Below are 17,480 nucleotides of genomic sequence, written 5' to 3' on the forward strand. Positions count from 1 at the left end.
GGATGGAGCAACGATGGCCTCCTCATCACTGCTCCCAGAGGACAAAGGGCAGGCGGTGGGCTTGGGATCGTCCCCTGGGGGCTGCTGTGGTGTGTCCCAAGGATGGTCACTGAGCCTTTGCAGGTGCTGGGTACACAGGAGGTGTGATCCAAACGGAAGGGAAGAGGCATGGATGATGTCCACAGCACATCAAGAAGACCCCAACGCACACCCTGAAGACAGAACATGGAACACAGCCTATTCACATGGCACGAGCTGCCGAGAAGCAGAAGGACTGGTGTTCCTTCTGCGTAACCAGGGACACAGCAGAGCCCGGCAGGGAGGGGTGTCTGGTGGGCAGAGGAACAAGACTCCTGAGTCCCCATGTAGGCAAGTCACATCCTCTCCCTGGGCCTCAGTTTCCCCACCATTCGAGCCTGCACTTCAATATTCTGTCTGCGTTCTAGTTAAGCTACTTATACTTCTACCTATAGCCACCCTGCCCCGCCCCGCCCCACCCCACCCCACCCCGATGGTGAGCTCCTTCAGTAGAGCTGTCCTGCTCGGGCTCGGCTTATAACAGGTACTCAGCAAACGCTGGACTAATGAGCAGCTGGAACAAAATGCTCTCCAAGCACCCACTCTGTGCCAGGCTTCCTACCAGGTGCTCCCTGTGTGTTGCCAGGAACTCTCCCACCAACGCTGCTGGGAGGACTTCTTCACCCCCATTTTACAGCTGAGGCAAGTGAGGTTGAGAGAGCTTACAGCTGGTGTCCGTTAGGGTGGGGCTGGGGCTGAGCAGTCTATACGTGTGCTCTGAACCGGAGCCCAGTACAGGCTGAGGGCCCCCCTTCCCGATTTCTTGTGGCCTGGGCGGCAGCAGGCAGGCGACCGTTGGGGCGGGAGCCGGCAGGGGCGACCGCAGGCTGGGCGACAGAAGGAACACAGTCTGAGGACACCGCTGAAGTGCATCTTCAAACACTGTGGCCACGCTGTGGGCGCCGGGAAACCACAGCCGCCCACATCTCAGCGGTCGGGCCAGCCCGGGGCAGGAGGCCGAGCTGGCAGTGGCAGGGTGGCTGAGGGGCAGGCAGGAAGGCGGGGGGTGGGGGAGGGCTGTGCCAGTCTCACCCACAGAAAGCCTCAGCCGGGGGCAGGGCCAGCTACATAATATGCGGGACCCTTGTTCAAAACCAGTAAGATTTTCAAGATGGCAACAGCAGAGCATTAACCCAAGCTTGGGGCCCTTGTAAGTGTGGGCCTTCTGGTCACACGTCTGTGAAGTGGGTCCTGGCCAGTGAGTTGTCTGCCCGGCTCCCAGCTCAGAGTTCTTCTTGGCATGTGCCACTTGGGTGGTAGACACCATGTCAAAGATCTTGCCCCTCATTGCCTGGGCGGTGCCCGTGTAACCCACAGCGCAGAGCATGGCAGGGCTGGTGGAGGGGCTGGGCATCAGGAAAACTCATGCTGTGGCCCTTTGTGGAGGCTGTGTGGACAGGGCCAGGCCAGCACACTGCTGGGACGCCAGGCAGGCACTCAGGGTTGGGCCTGCCTGGTGACTCACACCTGCCTGGCTGCTCAGAGACGCTGTGCGGCTGCTTCCATTGTGAGCATCTTGGGGAGAGGTCACAGGCCCTGCGAAAGGTGTCCAGAGTCCCCAGCTGGGCTGCCTGCTGACCTCAAGCCTGCAGGAAAGCCCAGGGTCTTGTGGGTGCCCAGAGCTGGGCAGGTGGCTTGTCCTCCAGAGGCAGGTACACCGTCACCAGAGAGGAGCCTGGAGCCTGCTGTGAGCCTACATCCCCCAGGCAGACTGTTGCCAACAGGAATGACCATGTCCACTGGCTCATGGCTCTCCTCTGCCCTGCATATGGTGCCCCCGATGGGCCGGGCTGAGTCCCATTTTGTGTCTTCCACCACAGCACCCAGGATAGGGCCACACACACAGCGAATACTCAGGAAATATGGGTTGAGTTAACACTGAAATAATGAGAGAACATCCACTTCTGTCTCGTTGGTCTTAGGGCTGACCCTTAGCTTGGAGGTCAAGGAAAGGAAGGGTGCTTGTGGTTGGCAAAGTGGTGGGACACACTCCGTCTACACGTGGGTTTGGGTGTGCACCTCTGCACGCATGTGTGGGAATACACGTGTGGGGCATATACAGGTACAGGGCGGGCTCATGTACAGAGGGTGAAGATGTAAATATGTATGCATGTGCTCACGTGTGTGGGTGCTTAGACATATGTACAGGACATGCACACATGTGGGTGAGGACACATGCACGAGATGCACGCACATGTGCATGTTTGTGTGGGAGGTTCCCACGCCCACGTGGTGTGCACCCGCACGCACAGGGGCACAGGTAGGTGGGAGTGTGCACAGACGCCCAGCAGTCTTCTGCTTCCTGGACTCCATCTCCTAGCCAGGCACCTGCCCTGTCCAGGAGCCAGACTTGCTCGGCCAGCACTCGGACATGGGAGAGGTGGAGAAGTGTGGTGGCTGGGAGCTCAGACTGGCTGGTGAAGACTGGATTCCGCCCCTCACTCCCTGTGCATCCTTGGGCAAGTTACGTAAACGCTCCTGGCCTCAGTTTTGTTGTCTGTAAAAGGGGATCACAACAGCACTTCCTTCATAAGCTATAAGGCATGAAAAATAGTGTCTGGTACCTGGTAAGGGCTCAACAAAGGTCGTTTTTCTTAGCATCCTGGCTACGGCTGCTGCAGCAACGGGTGCCAGGGCTAGCACTGAGGGCAGGGCTGGAGCCTGTGTCCATCCATCTCCATGAACATGACAGGCAAGTTCCAAACATCGGCTGTCCTGGCCGGAGAGGCGAGAAGAGGGGAGGGTATGGCTGCACGCCACAGAGGTCTGGCCCCTGACAGCTCCCTTCATCCTCCTCAGAGGGCCCTGGGGAGGCTGCTAAGGAATCCTCAGATTGGAACACACACGTGGCGGGGCATGGCAAGGTAGGGGCAGCTCTTTAAAAACAGTCCTCCTGGGACAGTGGAGCTGGGCCCCAGAGGCCACCCACCCACTGTAGGGACTGGAGTCCTCGTGGGGCGAGGTAAATCACCCGCGATTGCCCTCTGGAATGCGGGCGCTGTGAAGGGTAACACGCATGTTACTGCTACATAAACACAGTTAAACTATTTACGATGGCCTCGGCTTGGTGGCCCCAGGAAGACCCTGCCATGTGGGGGTGGGTGGGCCCGCCTCTGCTCTGCCAGCCACGGTGTCTGGGAGAGGGATTTATTTTGGCAAGAGCCAGACCCTTGGCACCTTCCCGCTGCCACCCAATCCAAGGGCCCGGTGTGGCCCAGGAGAGGCATCTTCTCCCAGGCCAGAAGAATGTTTTGAAATTATGGAAAGTAGAAGAACAACAAAACCCCCTCTTTGTTTTATTTTAGCCCTTATCCTTCCGCCCAGGTTGTGGAGGACACTTTTTTAAGTAAGCAGGAACTTTTGGCCGGAATCCCAAGAATGCACTGGGGCAGTTCCCCACGCGGGAAACTGAGGGAGAAGACAACCCTGCCCCCGAGGAGCCCCCAGCGTGTGGGAACGAACCAGCCCCAGCCCTCAGGAGCCTCTAGGCTGGAGGCGGAGACACAGCTCCTGTCCTCAGCCCCTGCCCCGCTCCTGCCCAGTCTGTGAGTGGAGGCACAGTTCTGTCCCCAGCAATGGGGAGGCCCTCTCCGTTCGGATATTGGACTGGACCACCTGGGGCTCAGGGAGACTCAGGGAACAGGCTGCCCTAGGGGGAAAAGGCCCTAAGGGTGGCTGTGGCTGCCGCCATTCAGGCCCGCCCAAGAGAAATATTGCCAAGTGCTCACTCGGATTCATTTCAGAGTAGGGGCCCTCCTTGGCCCCCAGTGCAGGTTGTAGCCTTGGTCTATTTCTTTCTCCAGATGTGCCATCACCTACCGTTTATTTGTTTAAAAGGTACCAGGGTCACCAAAGAGGTCACCACCGAGGCTGATAAATGCTAGAGGGATTTACTACCAGGGCATGGAGGCCCTGCCCACTGCTGAGCCTTCTCCCTGGCCCCTCCAGGTCTCCCTCCTCTCCTGCTCCCAGGGCTGCCCCTCTGCCGCTTCCCGTCTTTGCCCCTGCAAGTCCCGTACTTGGAGTGCACCCCTCGCCCCTTCCTGCCCATTCACATGCTGAGCACCTGCAGGACAGGCCTTCCTGAGCAGCTCAGGCAACAAGGCCTTCTCTCTCCCATTGTCTACACAGCCCAATCCAGGCCATCCGGATTAATCTGCTTGCCCTCCAGCTCCTCCACCAATAGTCACCATCATTAGTTGAAGGCCGTTGCCACGCCTGACCCTGGCCTTGTTAGCTCACACACATTCTTCCCAATTTCCCACCACCACCTGGCAAGTGGGAATTTCTGGCCCCATCATAGCGATGAGGGAATGAAGACTCAGAGAGGTTGGGTAATCTCCCAGCTCACACAGCTGGTGAGTGGGATGGGGGTTCCGACATCTGTGTTCTGTCCACTGCACCACTTTGCCCACTCAACCGCACACTCCAGGGAACAAAGAGCGACTTGTCCTCTATTAGGTGGGGTCAGAAAGGGGTCAGGAGGGTTTTTTTTTTTTTTTAATAAAAAACACCAGAACTTACATACGAGTGAGGTTGTCATTCAAAAAGTTCATCTCTGGGCCGGCCCTGTGGCGTAGTGGTTAAGTGCGCGCGCTCTACTGCTGGTGGCCCGGGTTCGGATCCCGGGCGGGCACCGACACACTACTTGTCAGGCCATGCTGTGGCGGCATCCCACATAAAGTGGAGGAAGATAGGCACAGATGTTAGCCCAGGGCCAGTCTTCCTCAGCAAAAAGAGGAGGATGGCAGATGTTAGCTCAGGGCTGATATTCCTCACCAAAAAAAAAACGAAAAAAGTTCATCTCTGAAGAGAGCAGTTATTCTGATCATGCTGCTTGTTCAGAGCGTTTCTGTTCTTGTTTTTGTTTTACATTTTAGTTATTCATATCAACAGGTGCAAAATGGAAAAGGTCAAAAAGCAAATCTTTGGCCCTGCCCTCTCCCAGTCCCACAGGCCCCTTCCTTCCAGTGGTGGTGCCTCCACCCTGAGGCCTCCCAGGCCTCAGAGCGTTTTTGCCCAGCTTTCTTCACAAGCATTTTTAAAGTCAATCAAACTCATCACGTCAGAATCAAACATTTTTTAATTCAATTTAATCCATCACATGATTTGTTCAACTTGATTTCAAATAACGCTTTTAAAATGAACTCTTTACTTTAGAATAGTTTTAGATTTGCAGAAAAATTTCAGATAATACAGAGAGTTCTCATACCCTCCACACCCAGGTTCCTCCATAACAGACATCTTAAGTAGTATGGTACATTTGTCACAATTAATGAACTAATATTGATACCTTTTTATTAACTAAAGTCTGTAGTTGATTCAGATTTCCTTAGTTTTTACTAATGTCCTTTTTCTGTTCCAGGATCACATCCAGGACACCACATTACGTTCAGTCACCATGTCTCCTTAGGCTCCTCTTGGCTATGACAGTTGTCATTTCCTCGTTTTTGATGACCTTGACAATTTTTTTGTTTGTTTGTTTGTTTTTTGTTTTTTTCTGAGGAAGATCAGCCCTGAGCTAACATCTGTGCTAATCCTCCTCTTTTTGCTGAGGAAGACCGGCTCTGAGCTAACATCTAATGCCAATCCTCCTCCTTTTTTTTTCTCCCCAAAGCCCCAGTAGATAGTTGTCATAGTTGTACATCCTTCTAGTTGCTGTATGTGGGATGTGGCCTCAGCATGGCCGGAGAAGCTGTGTGTCCGTGTGCGCCCGGGATCCGAACCTGGGCCACCAGCAGCGGAGCGCGCGCACTTAACTGCTAAGCCACGGGGCCGGCCCATGACCTTGACAATTTTGAGACTGGTCAGATATTCTGTAGAATGTCCCTTGGTTAGGATTTTTCTGATGTTTTTCTCATGATTGGGCTCAAATTACGAGTTTACAGAGGAAGAAGATAGAGATAAAGGGCCATATTAAGGGTGCCTACTATCAACATGACTTACCACTGTTGATGTTGGCCTTGATCACCTGGCTGAGGTGGCGCTGGTCAGCTTTCTCCACCATAAAGTTATGCCTTTCCTGCCCCTTTCCGTAGTGTCGTCTTTGGAAGGAAGTCACTATGCAGAGCTTACACTTAAAGGGGGAGGCTATGGTTCCCCTCCTCGAGCGTGAAGCATCAGATAATTATTTGGAATTCTTCTGCATGCAAGATTTCTCTCTTCTCCCCCATTTATTTATTTAATCATTTATTTATATCAGTATGAACTCGTGGAAATTTATTTTAAACCCTGGGTTATGATCCAAAACAATTTTATTTATTTTATTTCTAAATTCTTCCATCTTTGGCCACTGGGAGTTCTTTCAGTTGGCTTCTGTAGGGTTTTTTGAGCACTTTCTTACTTTCTGGCACTATAAGATGCTCTGGGCTCATCTTGTATATTTCCTGCCCCTGTTCTAGAATCAGCCTTTTCTCCAGGGAGCCCTGGCTTCTTTGAATAGAGAATAGTATTAGAAACCAAGATCTGAGCACCAGGTGTGCGTGTCATTACTGGGGTGTGTCTGCTTATAGATCATCCCAGCTGACAGAGAGAGGATATATACATGCACATACTAACACATGTCTATACACATTTCTATATTTCTTATGTAACCATCTATAGCTATATTAAGCTAAACATGAGTTCATACTGATATCCCTAACTTGTCCATTACCACATGGATCATTCTAGCCGTTTCCCCTTACTTGTCTGTAACCTTTCACCCCAATAGAGAGAAACTTGGCTCCTGCCATCTGCCATCCATTTACTTAATTATTCAATTCCAGTATACATGCATGCTTTTCAGATCGTTAACCTACATTTCCATGGGAAACAACTTCAATGACTAGAGGACAGTGCTATGTGCAGCTCCCTTCGTCTTTAGTCTTCTAGACTCCACTCATCTGCGGAGTTACTTAGCATCTTTCCTCCCATCCTCTTCAATGGGGTGATTTTATGCTTTTGTAATACAGTTAGATTCTTTTGTCACATTTTGCATTCTATCCTGTGATCTTCCAACTTCCTAAATGATTTTTTAAAATTTGCGTACTTTCAGGCTCACTCTTCATGTGGTAAAGTTCGATGGGTTTTGACAATCGCAGTGTCATGTATCCCCCATTACGGTATCACACAGAATACTTCCACCACCCTAAAAAATTTCCGGAGCTTCACCTATTTAACCTTCCTTCCACCCCAAACTACTGACAACCACTGATCTGTTTACCGTCTCTATAGTTTTGCCTTTTCCAGAATGTCATATAAATGGAATCACATAGTATGTAGCCTTTTCAGACTGGCTTCTTTCACTTAGCAATATGCATTTAAGATTCACCCATGTCTTTGTGTGGCTTGATAGCTCATTTCTTTTTATTGCTAAATAGTGTTAAATTGTGTGGATGTACCACTGTTTATCTATTCACCTATTAAAGGACACCTTGGTTACTTTGGCAATTATATTTTTCGCAATTTTGAATAAATTGCTGCTATAAATATTCATGTGCTGGTTTTTGTGTGGACATAGTTTTAAAATCAGTTGAGTAAATACCTAGGAGTGCAATTGTTGGATCATATGGTAAAACTATGTTTAGTTTTGTAAGAAACTGCCAAACTGTCTCCCAAAGTGGCTGTACCATTTCGCATTCCCACCAGCAATGAATGAGAGTTCCTCTTGCCCCACGTCCTCACCAGCAATTGATATTGTCAATTTGGGGGGGATTTTAGCCATTCTAATAGGTATGTAGTGGTTTCTCATTGTCTTTTTAATTTTTATTTCCCTAATGACAAATGATCATGAGCATCTTTCATATGTTTGCCATCTGTATACTTTCTTTGATGAGCTGTCTGTTCAGATCTTTTGCCCATTTTTAAATTGGGTTGTTCTGATTGTTTCAAAAAATCAAGTCCAGGGGCCCACCCAGTGGTGTAGTGGTTAAGTTCATGTGCTCTGCTTTGGCAACCCAGGGTTCGCAGGTTCGGATCCCAGGCACAGATTACGCACAGCTTATCGAGCCATGCTGTGGCGGCATCCCATATAAAGTAGAGGAAGATGGGCATGGATGTTAGCCCAGGGCCAATCTTCCTCAGCAAAAAGAGGAGGATTGGCAACAGATGTTAGCTCAGGGCTAATCTTCCTCACACACACACACACAAAATCAAGTCCACCTCTGAGAGGGGAGGGTCAAACATAACTGAGGACTGTCAGCATGTAGGTAAGATACCTAGGAACTATTTGTGGAATAACATTCCATAGAGACCTGGAATCCCACCGCTAAAAGAGACCTCCGAGTCCTTTTCCCAGAGAAGAAAATGGAGTTTTGAGAGGGGAAGTGGTGAAGTGGCAGGGACATTTACTGCTCACCGCATACCCCCAGGCTCCCCTACACTTCCTAGTCCCCTCGCCAGTAGGTGGGACCACAGGACTAGTTCTGGCCGACAGGCTGTGAGTGGAGATGCTGTGTGTCACTGCTGAGCCAAAGCATTTAAAAGCCAGTGCCTAGCCCTCTTGCTCTTTTCTACCCCTGCAGGCACAACCATAGAAGCCATGTGTTGAAATTTGATGTATCTAACATCCGGGGTCCCTATGTGGAGCAGAGCTCCTGCCAATCTGCCTTGGCCAAATGTCTGAGCAGGAAATCTGCCTTCGTGGTGTAAATCCACTGAGAGTTCAGGGTTTATTAGTTACCGCAGCACGGCAGGCCTATCCTGACTCACATAGCCAGTCATTGGATCATGCCTTTGTCATAAGGCTTACATCATTAGAGTCCCGCAAACCTGGTGGTAGGCTGGAAAATTTGCTTAAAGGAGAGAGATAATTTAAATGAACCAACATCTACTGAAACCTTCCAGAAGCCTGGCCCCATGAAGGCACTGCCCATTGATTCTCTCACGTCTTCTGGGGAAGAGGTCCAGCTCTCTGCTGAACTGTCGGCTCCTGTCACTCACTGGGCCTTATTGCCCCAGACGACATGTGGAGGTTGACATGTAATTGGAGCTAACTTTCCCAACAATAGAACAATCTTTATGGGATACTCACAGCAGATCTCCCCACCCAAGTCAAGCCCTCAAAAGTCCCTATAAACCCCATGTCCCCCAAAAGTTTTCCCTAAGAGGAAGCAGCTCTCAGAAGCTCTGTTCTATCTTCTGCTGCATCTTTTCTTCAAACTCAGTTAGCATCAAGGATGCTAATCCTATTTTTCCAGAGGAGGAAGACATTCCCATCCCCATTGTCCAGAAGACCTGCACCCACCAGCATTTAACAGGCCTCTTCTCCAGTCAGGCCCAGCCTAAAGCAATTTGCCCTGGTTTGGGCCTCTGCTAGCAGGCCATGGGCTAGTCTCCAAGTCTCCTAATCACAGCATCGGGGGCCTGATGCAGCCCTCAGGGCAAGGAGCGAGGCTTTCTCCTGTGAGGTGGACTGATGCTCACAGGGCTCAAAATCAAGACCTTGACCTCATTAGCACAATGTTCTGGTCAGCGGGTTTGGAGAAATGTGCCGATGTTAATTATGTGCTGATTTATCCGTGTTCTTGTGAAATACATGCATTTGTCTTCCCCACCTCTCCCCAGGGGCTGTAAACTCCTGGGGGCACGGCAGGGGGTGGAGCAGGAGGGGGAAGGACCCACCCAGACCTAGAGTCACTTCCTGGCTACTGTGACCCTGGGTAACCTTCCTGAGCCTGGAATTGAGTAAGGATTACGTGCTTGGCACTGTGCCTGGCACGTAGGAAGCTCGGTAAATTATAACCATTATTATCATATGGTTAATTATTATTTTATGCTATCAACTGAGGGAGGATTTTCCATTGCTCCATCTTGATTCTCGAGAGGCGATAGAGTGGAGACTGGTGTTGTCAACAGGACTTTCTGTGATGGTTGAAATGTTCAGTATCTGCGCTGTCCAGTATGGTAGCCACTAGCCATGTGTGACTCTGAGAACTTGAAAGGTGGCTGGTGCAAATGAGGAACTGAATTTTTAACTGTATTTCACTTTATTTCACAGTTAAATAGTCCCATGAGTTGAGTGCTACTGTATTGCGCAGCGCAGGTGTAGAGGGTAAGAACACAGTCTCTGGGGTAGACCACCGGGTTCCGCCCCTGCTTCCTAGCTGTAAGACCTTGGGCCAGTTGCTCAACTACTGTGGGCCTCAGATTCCTCATCTGTAAAATGGGGATATTGTAGTCCTGACTTCCTAGGGTGGTTGTGAAGATTAAATGGGTCAATCTGTATAAAGTGCCCCATTTTAGAAGTGCTTAGCTATTATTACTGCTCTCTTGAGCACTGGTGCCTGGCCTGTCATCCATGAGCTTGACTGTGTCTCCCATCTTGAGGGCCCTGCCTGCTCCTGCTCTGAATTTCTCATGGGCCCCAGCCCAGGGCGGAGAAAACCAGTGAGGAGCGAAGGAGACTCGGACTGTCTCGAGGAGGAGAAGGACGGGCGACGCCCACGTTGACAATCCAGGCTGCCCCTCTCCTCGTGGGCCGTGGCAGGCAGGCTCATCCTCTGGTTTCGGGGCATTTGGGGCATGGCAGCCTGAAAGAGGGGGTTCGGATGGGCTCAGGGGCCAGGGGCTTTCTCCATTCCAATCTCCCAGCCAGGGAGGGATCCGTAGGAGCCATATTGTGTCCACTCTACCCTGTTTCCAAACGTTTCCAAATGTGGAGACAATCTGATCCACCTGCAGAACTCAGCCACAAAGCCAGAGGAGGCCAGAAGCCAGAAGGGCTCTCCCGGAAAGTGGCGGGCTTCTAAGAAATGGAAGATCTGGGTCCAACGCCAGGGCCCTGGAGCCCGGGCTTTGGAATTCCCCCTTCCTTCTCACCCGGATGAGGAACTGAATTCCTCCATTTCAGGGAATGGGTGCAAGCCCGTGTCCTTTCCTCTCAGCTTCTTCCGCTGCAGGGGTGCGAGGGCCACATGGGGATTTCCGGATCCCAGGACTTCTTGGTGCCCCCAGAGGCACAGCCTCAAATTCCCGCAAAGAATTAATCAGCATCAGATGCTAAGGATCCTCCAAGTGTCTCACAGTCCCTCCTTTATCCTGGCTCACTCCTCACCTGTCCTGGACTCAGTAGGAAATAGGCCCAGCCAGAGTCCCCTCCTCCCCCAGTGTCTGAGACTCCCGCTTCTGCAGCCAGGAGCAACCCACCCTTCAGAGCCACAGAAGAATACCACAGTCCCACAGAACACAGTCTCCAAAGACAGGGCATGGGGCAGGGACCATCTTTGATCCACTTTCCCTGATTTCAGGGTAAGAGACAGCAGGAGGCACTGAAGTTAGACTCCGGGAAGGACTTCCTGGTTTTAGAAATATGAGATAGTGGGTTATAGGAGCCAGTTCTATTCAACCCTCTGATCAGGCTGATGAGGGGGACTCTGATAGAGTAGGATGGTGAGAAATCTGGGATTTAAAATACGCAGGATACATGGCCAATATGATCTCTCACTTAGCTGGATTTGGAGTCAGATGGATTTAGGTTTAAATCCCAGCCAGGCCACTGACTGGCTGTATGATCTTGCGTTAATTGTTTAATGATACTTCTGTTCAATTTCCTCATCTGTAAAATGGGGATAAAGAGATTCACCACCCAGGTTGTACTGAGGAGTGAGGGAGGCTTGTAGGTGAATGGCCCCAGCCCAGTGCTTGGCCCATACTGGGGAACAGAGAGGTGGCCAAGGCTGAGCAGGCTGGGAGTATAGGGTGCAGTCGGAGGGGAAACCTGCAGGAAGGTAGGCTGCGGCCACGGAGCTCAGTCCCCAGTGGGAAAGATGGATCATCACAGCGGGAGATGGCCTGGGCCCCTGCTGCAGCCCAAGCAATGGGCCCCACTCCCTGTTCCCCGGCCCCACTCCTACACCCCACTTCAAGGCAATCGTAGGGGGACAGCGAGAGCACTGGGACCCCCTCCCTGGAGGTCTCTGCTCTTCCGCTAGGCCCCCTATCCCTCCTTGATCTGAGGACCCTCAATTGCTAACCCCAGGAGCCCTTCATGGGGCTGCCCAGAGAGAACTGGTTTCCTCCAGTCAGTCTGACTCCTTCCATGCAAGACCCTCAGGGAGCCCCGAGAAAGACCCTGGGCTGGGGGCCAGCCTGCCTGGCCTGCTTCAGACCAGCACTGGTGAGCACAGGGCCAGGGAGGCCGTTGGTGATTTGCGGGCCAGCTGGCTGGCAGGTTTGCCAGGGACCCACTTCCCACCAGACTCGAGTGCAAACTGAAAGCCCCTCTGGACCTCCAGGTGGGGACAGGAAGGAAGCTGGCTTTGCTCGGCTGGCACTGTGGCATCAGCCGGCCCTAGGCTGAGTGGCCTTCAGGGGCCTCCCTCCCCCACGCCCCAGGCAGGGGTGAGAAGGACTTTGTGGCCACTGGGCTGTAAACAGCCTCATAAAGTCAGCTCAGGCCAGACTTCCCGCTGCCCATGAGGAAAACCGAGAGAGAGGGCTTGGGAAGCCCAGAGCTACATGACCTAGTGGGTGCCTTTAATTCAATGTTAGGCCTCTTGGACACAAAGGAACAAAGCTTTTGTCATAAGCTAAGACACAGCCCCACTCCCTTAGACTGGGGGTTCGCTGGGAGTGGGGCTGTGTTCCCCTCAGAGTGGCCTGGGAGGTAGGCGTAGCGGGTGGCCTCAATCAACTTTGACTTACTCCCACCACCTGAATAAGACCACAGTGTCTCCAGAAGGGAGAAGTCTCTTAACTCGTGGTGTCCAGAATCTACAAGTGATTCATTACCACTGAGGGCAACACAGGCGCGCATTTTTAACTTTCCTGAAAAGCTGTGGACTCCTGGAAGGCTCTCTTGGTCTTCCCCCATATCTCTTTCTTCCTCTTACCTCTGCCAGTCTTTCCAGGGAGGAGATCTAGGGGGCTGGGCTGGCCCCAGAGGAGGGCCAGGGCTGTGGATGAGGTGGAAAGAGCTGCCCTACTCCAGGCCCCTCCTGTTCTGTCTCCCGCTGTCCCTCACCCTCTGGCCCCTCTGGCCTCCCTGCAGCCCTGCTTTGCCCAGAACAACCCCAGCTGAGCACCCCGATCCCTCCCTCCCTCCTTTGCCCACAGAGGAGGGCACCCAGCTGCCCACTGCCAGGTACAGAGGATAAAAATATCCAGTGGAAAAACACGTGGCTCCAGGTCAAACATTAACCTGCAGGACCTGGCGTGCCGGCCACGGTGTTCCTTCTCAGGCTACCTGGCCACCGACATGCAGCTGGTGGCGGTGTCCTCCCCCTCTGACCATCGCTGTAATTCTCAGACATTTACCCACACGCTTCCAGCAGGAAACACCCATCTGAGGATCCCAAGGGCCCAGATCGGGCCAGCCTGTCCAGACTGGTGGCTGCAGCAATAAGCCTCCCTCTGCTCTGCCTGGGGTCTTCCCTGGAGCTCTCTGGGGCCCCAGGTCAGCCCAGCTCCCAGCTGAGAACAGTGCCTCCAACCCTCTCGGGGAGCAGAACCTGGGTTCCTCAGGTTTCCCATCAGTCTGCTGCAGAGTCAAGCTCACTTAGAATCTGGAAGGAAGCACAACAGGCAAAGGGAAGGGAGTGGGGCGAGGAGAGAGTCCAGCCAATGCTGGCACACACCCCACAGCACACTGGGAGGCCACCTGGGGGAGGTGTGCGGAGAGGCAGGCAGCTGAGAAGTTCCAGCCCATGTCCTGTGCGTCCAGCTCTGGTGTTGTCTGGGGCTGGGGGAGACCACAGGGACAGGTGTGCCCCCCCATGGGCCCAGCTGACTCTGCCCACGTACCTCAGGCCCACCCCGGGTTAGCAGGCAGGTCCTACTCGGCTCAGTCCCACAGCCACCTGGGGCTCAGTGGGGCAACAGCCTGACCCCTGGCCCTCGCTCTCTCCCCTCTGGGGTCCCATGCCCACTGGTTCTCGGAAACGCCTGCGCAGCAGCCTTGAGCCGGGGCCAAACGTCCCATTTTCTGTCAAGCAAGCTTGCCTGTGCACGAGGAGAGAGAGCAAAGCCCACCTGGGCACAGCACGACCGCCCCATCATTCTGGCCAGCTGGAGTCCAATGGGGCACACTTGGGGCCCAAAAGGGATTTAGGGGGCCCTGGGACCAGGGAAGCCCTCCCACCACTTTGATGTCCCCGGCAGCATTGAGGCAGCACGGGGAGAGTGTGTAAATATTAACTTTTAAGGGGAAGCAAGAGTTTGAGTGGAGATCAGCAAGGGCCCTGAGGAAGAGTGAGGCTCCCCTGGGCACAGGAATTCCTACCCAGGACTTTCCCCCAGGCTCCTGGAGATGTTTTCCAGCAAGGTGGCTGTCACGGTGCCAGGTCAGGGCTCTGGAGACAGTGCCCAAAGGCCTGGCCCTGCCGCTGACCCAGCCGGGCCACACAGGAGGCCCCAGGGGCTTTGGAAGCCTTTGGTTTAGAGCCAAGTTCTTCCGCTTAAGGAGCCACATGGTCTTGTAAGAGTTACTAAGCCTCTCCGAGTCTCAGTTACCTCATCGGTTATGGCCAGCTCTCAGGGTATCCCAAAGATTAAGTTAGCTGATCTCTCCATAGTGCCTGGCACAGAGAAGTTATTCTCTAGATGATTGCTCTGGTTAGTTTTTCTCTCCATTCCAGTCCTCAGTTGCCTCATCTGTAAAATGGGAACAATCATGCCCAGCTCACAGGACTACATGGGCTGATCATTATATTGTTGTTGCCCATGGACATTGGTCCATAACCGTCAGCACGATTGTTCTCTGTCCCCCTCTCTGCACCTCGGTTTTCTCATGTGGATTTGGTCATGTCTAAGGACCTCGGCTGGAGGTGCAGGGCGCTCACCGCCTGCTGCCTGAACACAAGCGCGCACCCTACTCTTACACCTCCTGCTGGGGCCAGAACTGTGGCATGGCACATCACCCTCCTTTTCATGCTGACCCTTGCTTGGCTCACCGAGCAATTACCTATGGAACTGAACAAAGGCCAAGGAGAGAGGCAGATAGTAGAACAGCCAGAGGCCCTGGCTCTGGAGAGAGAAGCAGGCAGAGGTGTTAGCCCGTGCCCTGACCTCAGGCCTGAGACACAAAGCCAGTGATGCGGGGCGGTGGATGTGAGGAGGGGTCAGGATTGCTTTCCCACAGCTGAGGAGCTGGAGCTGGGGGAAGGAGGGATGTTTGCATCTGGATGCCATCTGGACGAGGGCAAACACTGAGGGGCCACTCGAGGAAATGCCTGAGCGGAAAACCAGATCCTGCAAAGAAATTGCGAGCCCTTGAACCGAATGTCTGAGGGAGAGGAATGTGTCTGAGGAGTGCGGGTGGTGGTGGGGAGAGCAGGCTGGTGAAGGAGGCCAAGGGGGAGACGAGGGGACCAAGCCTGAGGGTCTCGGGGGGGCCTCCCTGGGCTAGTGGCTGCCAGCAGACACTGAGGCTAGACCCCTGGGCTGGGGGTGATGAAGACAGAGTCCCCAAATAGACAGAACGTCTACATTGCCTCAGAATTCTGGGTCTCTCGTCAGACTCCAGGCCCTAGAGTTCTGCTTTCCTTCAGATCAACGACCTTGTCTACTCCACACTCATCGATATAGCACCTACTGTATGCACAGCCCCAGGTATGCGAAGCCTAGACTCTCAGAGGTGCAGATCATGGTGTGGGGTTCTGACAGACTCAGGCTCAAATCCCCTCTCTCGTAAACTGCCTTTCACAAAATTCAACTCTCTTGGCCAAGCTCCGTTTTCTCATTTGTAAAAGAGCAATTGCAGCTTCCTGGGACTCCCCGGGAGTGCCCAGTACTAACCCTAGTTGGTAACCCAGAGCAAGGCAGGAGGGCTGGGGGACCCTCAATCCTCCACGGGCTGGGGACCGTATGCCCCCTTGGCCCCTCCCCCCGATGTAATGAGGCAGGCGCCGCCCCAGCCCCGCCCAAGGGAGGTACGCCATGCGCAAACCCAAGAAGGAGGTCAGGAAACACCCTCCCCCCAAGTCAGCTGACGGCTGCAGTACCCCGACACATCGGCCTTGTCGCATCGCTCCCCCTCTAAACCAGGCCGGGCAGGTACACGAGAGTATGTGTGCACGTGTGCACGCGTGTGCATTTGTGCGTGCATGTAAGTGTGGGTGTGTTCATGCAAGGTTTTGAGTCTGCGGATGTGCACATATGCTTGTATATGTTTGCACATATATGTTTTGTGTGTCTTATTTATTTGTGTTTTGTGTGTTGTGTGCAAATGTTTGTGTTTTAGCACATAAAAAATATGTGCACATGTTTCTGTGACTATGTGTTTGTGAGCACGTGTTATGCAAATATGGGTTGTATGTTTCTGTGTGTATATGCATATACGTACATATTTATGTGTGTTTTTGTCTGTACAATATGTGTATTTGCTGTGTATGTCTAAGTCTGTGTGAATATATAACGTGCATGGGTTTGTGTTTGTAAATAAGGTATGTATGTGTTTGTATAACGTGTTTCCATGTTAATATGTTTGTGAATATAGTGCATGTGTGGATAATCGGCATGCCTGTGTATTCTGTGTGTGCCTGTGTGTGGTTGTGTATATGAAATGCAACTGTGTCTGTACGCATGTGTATATAATACCCCCATGTGGAAAGGTGTGTGCATAATTAGCATATGTGAATGTGTATACGTTTGCATGTGTGTGTTTGTAACATGTGTGGTATGTATGTGTCTGTGCCTGTAGGAGGCAGCCTCGCAGGTTAGGAACAGCCCTGGACTTGCAGCCAGAGGAGGGAGTTGAAACCCTGGGAGCCTGACGGTGAGGCCTTGAGGCCCTTATTTGGCCTTTCTGAGCCTCTGTAGTCCCTGCTGTGACCACGCCAGGTATGCTCCCTGCCCTACCTCCCACCTGCAGGGCTCGGGGCGGAGGAACATGTGGACAAGTAGGCAGCCCGGGGCAGGACCGGCCCAGCAATCACTGGAAGGTCCGCGGGGCCAGCCCTGCTTCCAGGTCTGCAGAGGAGCAGGACACAGCACATGTCCTCACCCAGCTTACAGTCTGGCTGTGGAGACAGAAAACAGCAAAAGGACAAGGAAGGGCCAGGAGGAGACTGGCATGCAGATGGGCTCCCAGGGGCCAGCAGGGGTCAGGTGGGCACAGACCCTGCAGCAGTAAGACCCTGGGTTCAAATCCTGCCTCTGCCACTTACTTGCTCTAGGACTGCGGGAAAGTCACTTAATCTTTCCATATTTCAATTTCTTCATCTGTAAAATGAGATGGTAATAGTGTACACCACAGAGGGCTACTGTAAGGACTAAATGAGTTAGTACATGCACAGTACCTAGAGTGCCTGGAACCTAGAAAAGTGCTCAACAGGTGTTCGCTGTTATTGTTGTTATAAAGTGAGCAGCCACTGAATTCGTTGTAAGTACACAGAAAATTAAGTGAACAACAAGGACCATCATCAATTCCGGGGAGAATAAAATGTACAAAGGAAAAAAAAATCACAGTTTACTAAATGGCTCGA

The sequence above is a fragment of the Diceros bicornis genome, chromosome 14 (assembly GCF_020826845.1).
Source record: "Diceros bicornis minor isolate mBicDic1 chromosome 14, mDicBic1.mat.cur, whole genome shotgun sequence".
Lineage (NCBI taxonomy): Eukaryota > Metazoa > Chordata > Mammalia > Perissodactyla > Rhinocerotidae > Diceros > Diceros bicornis.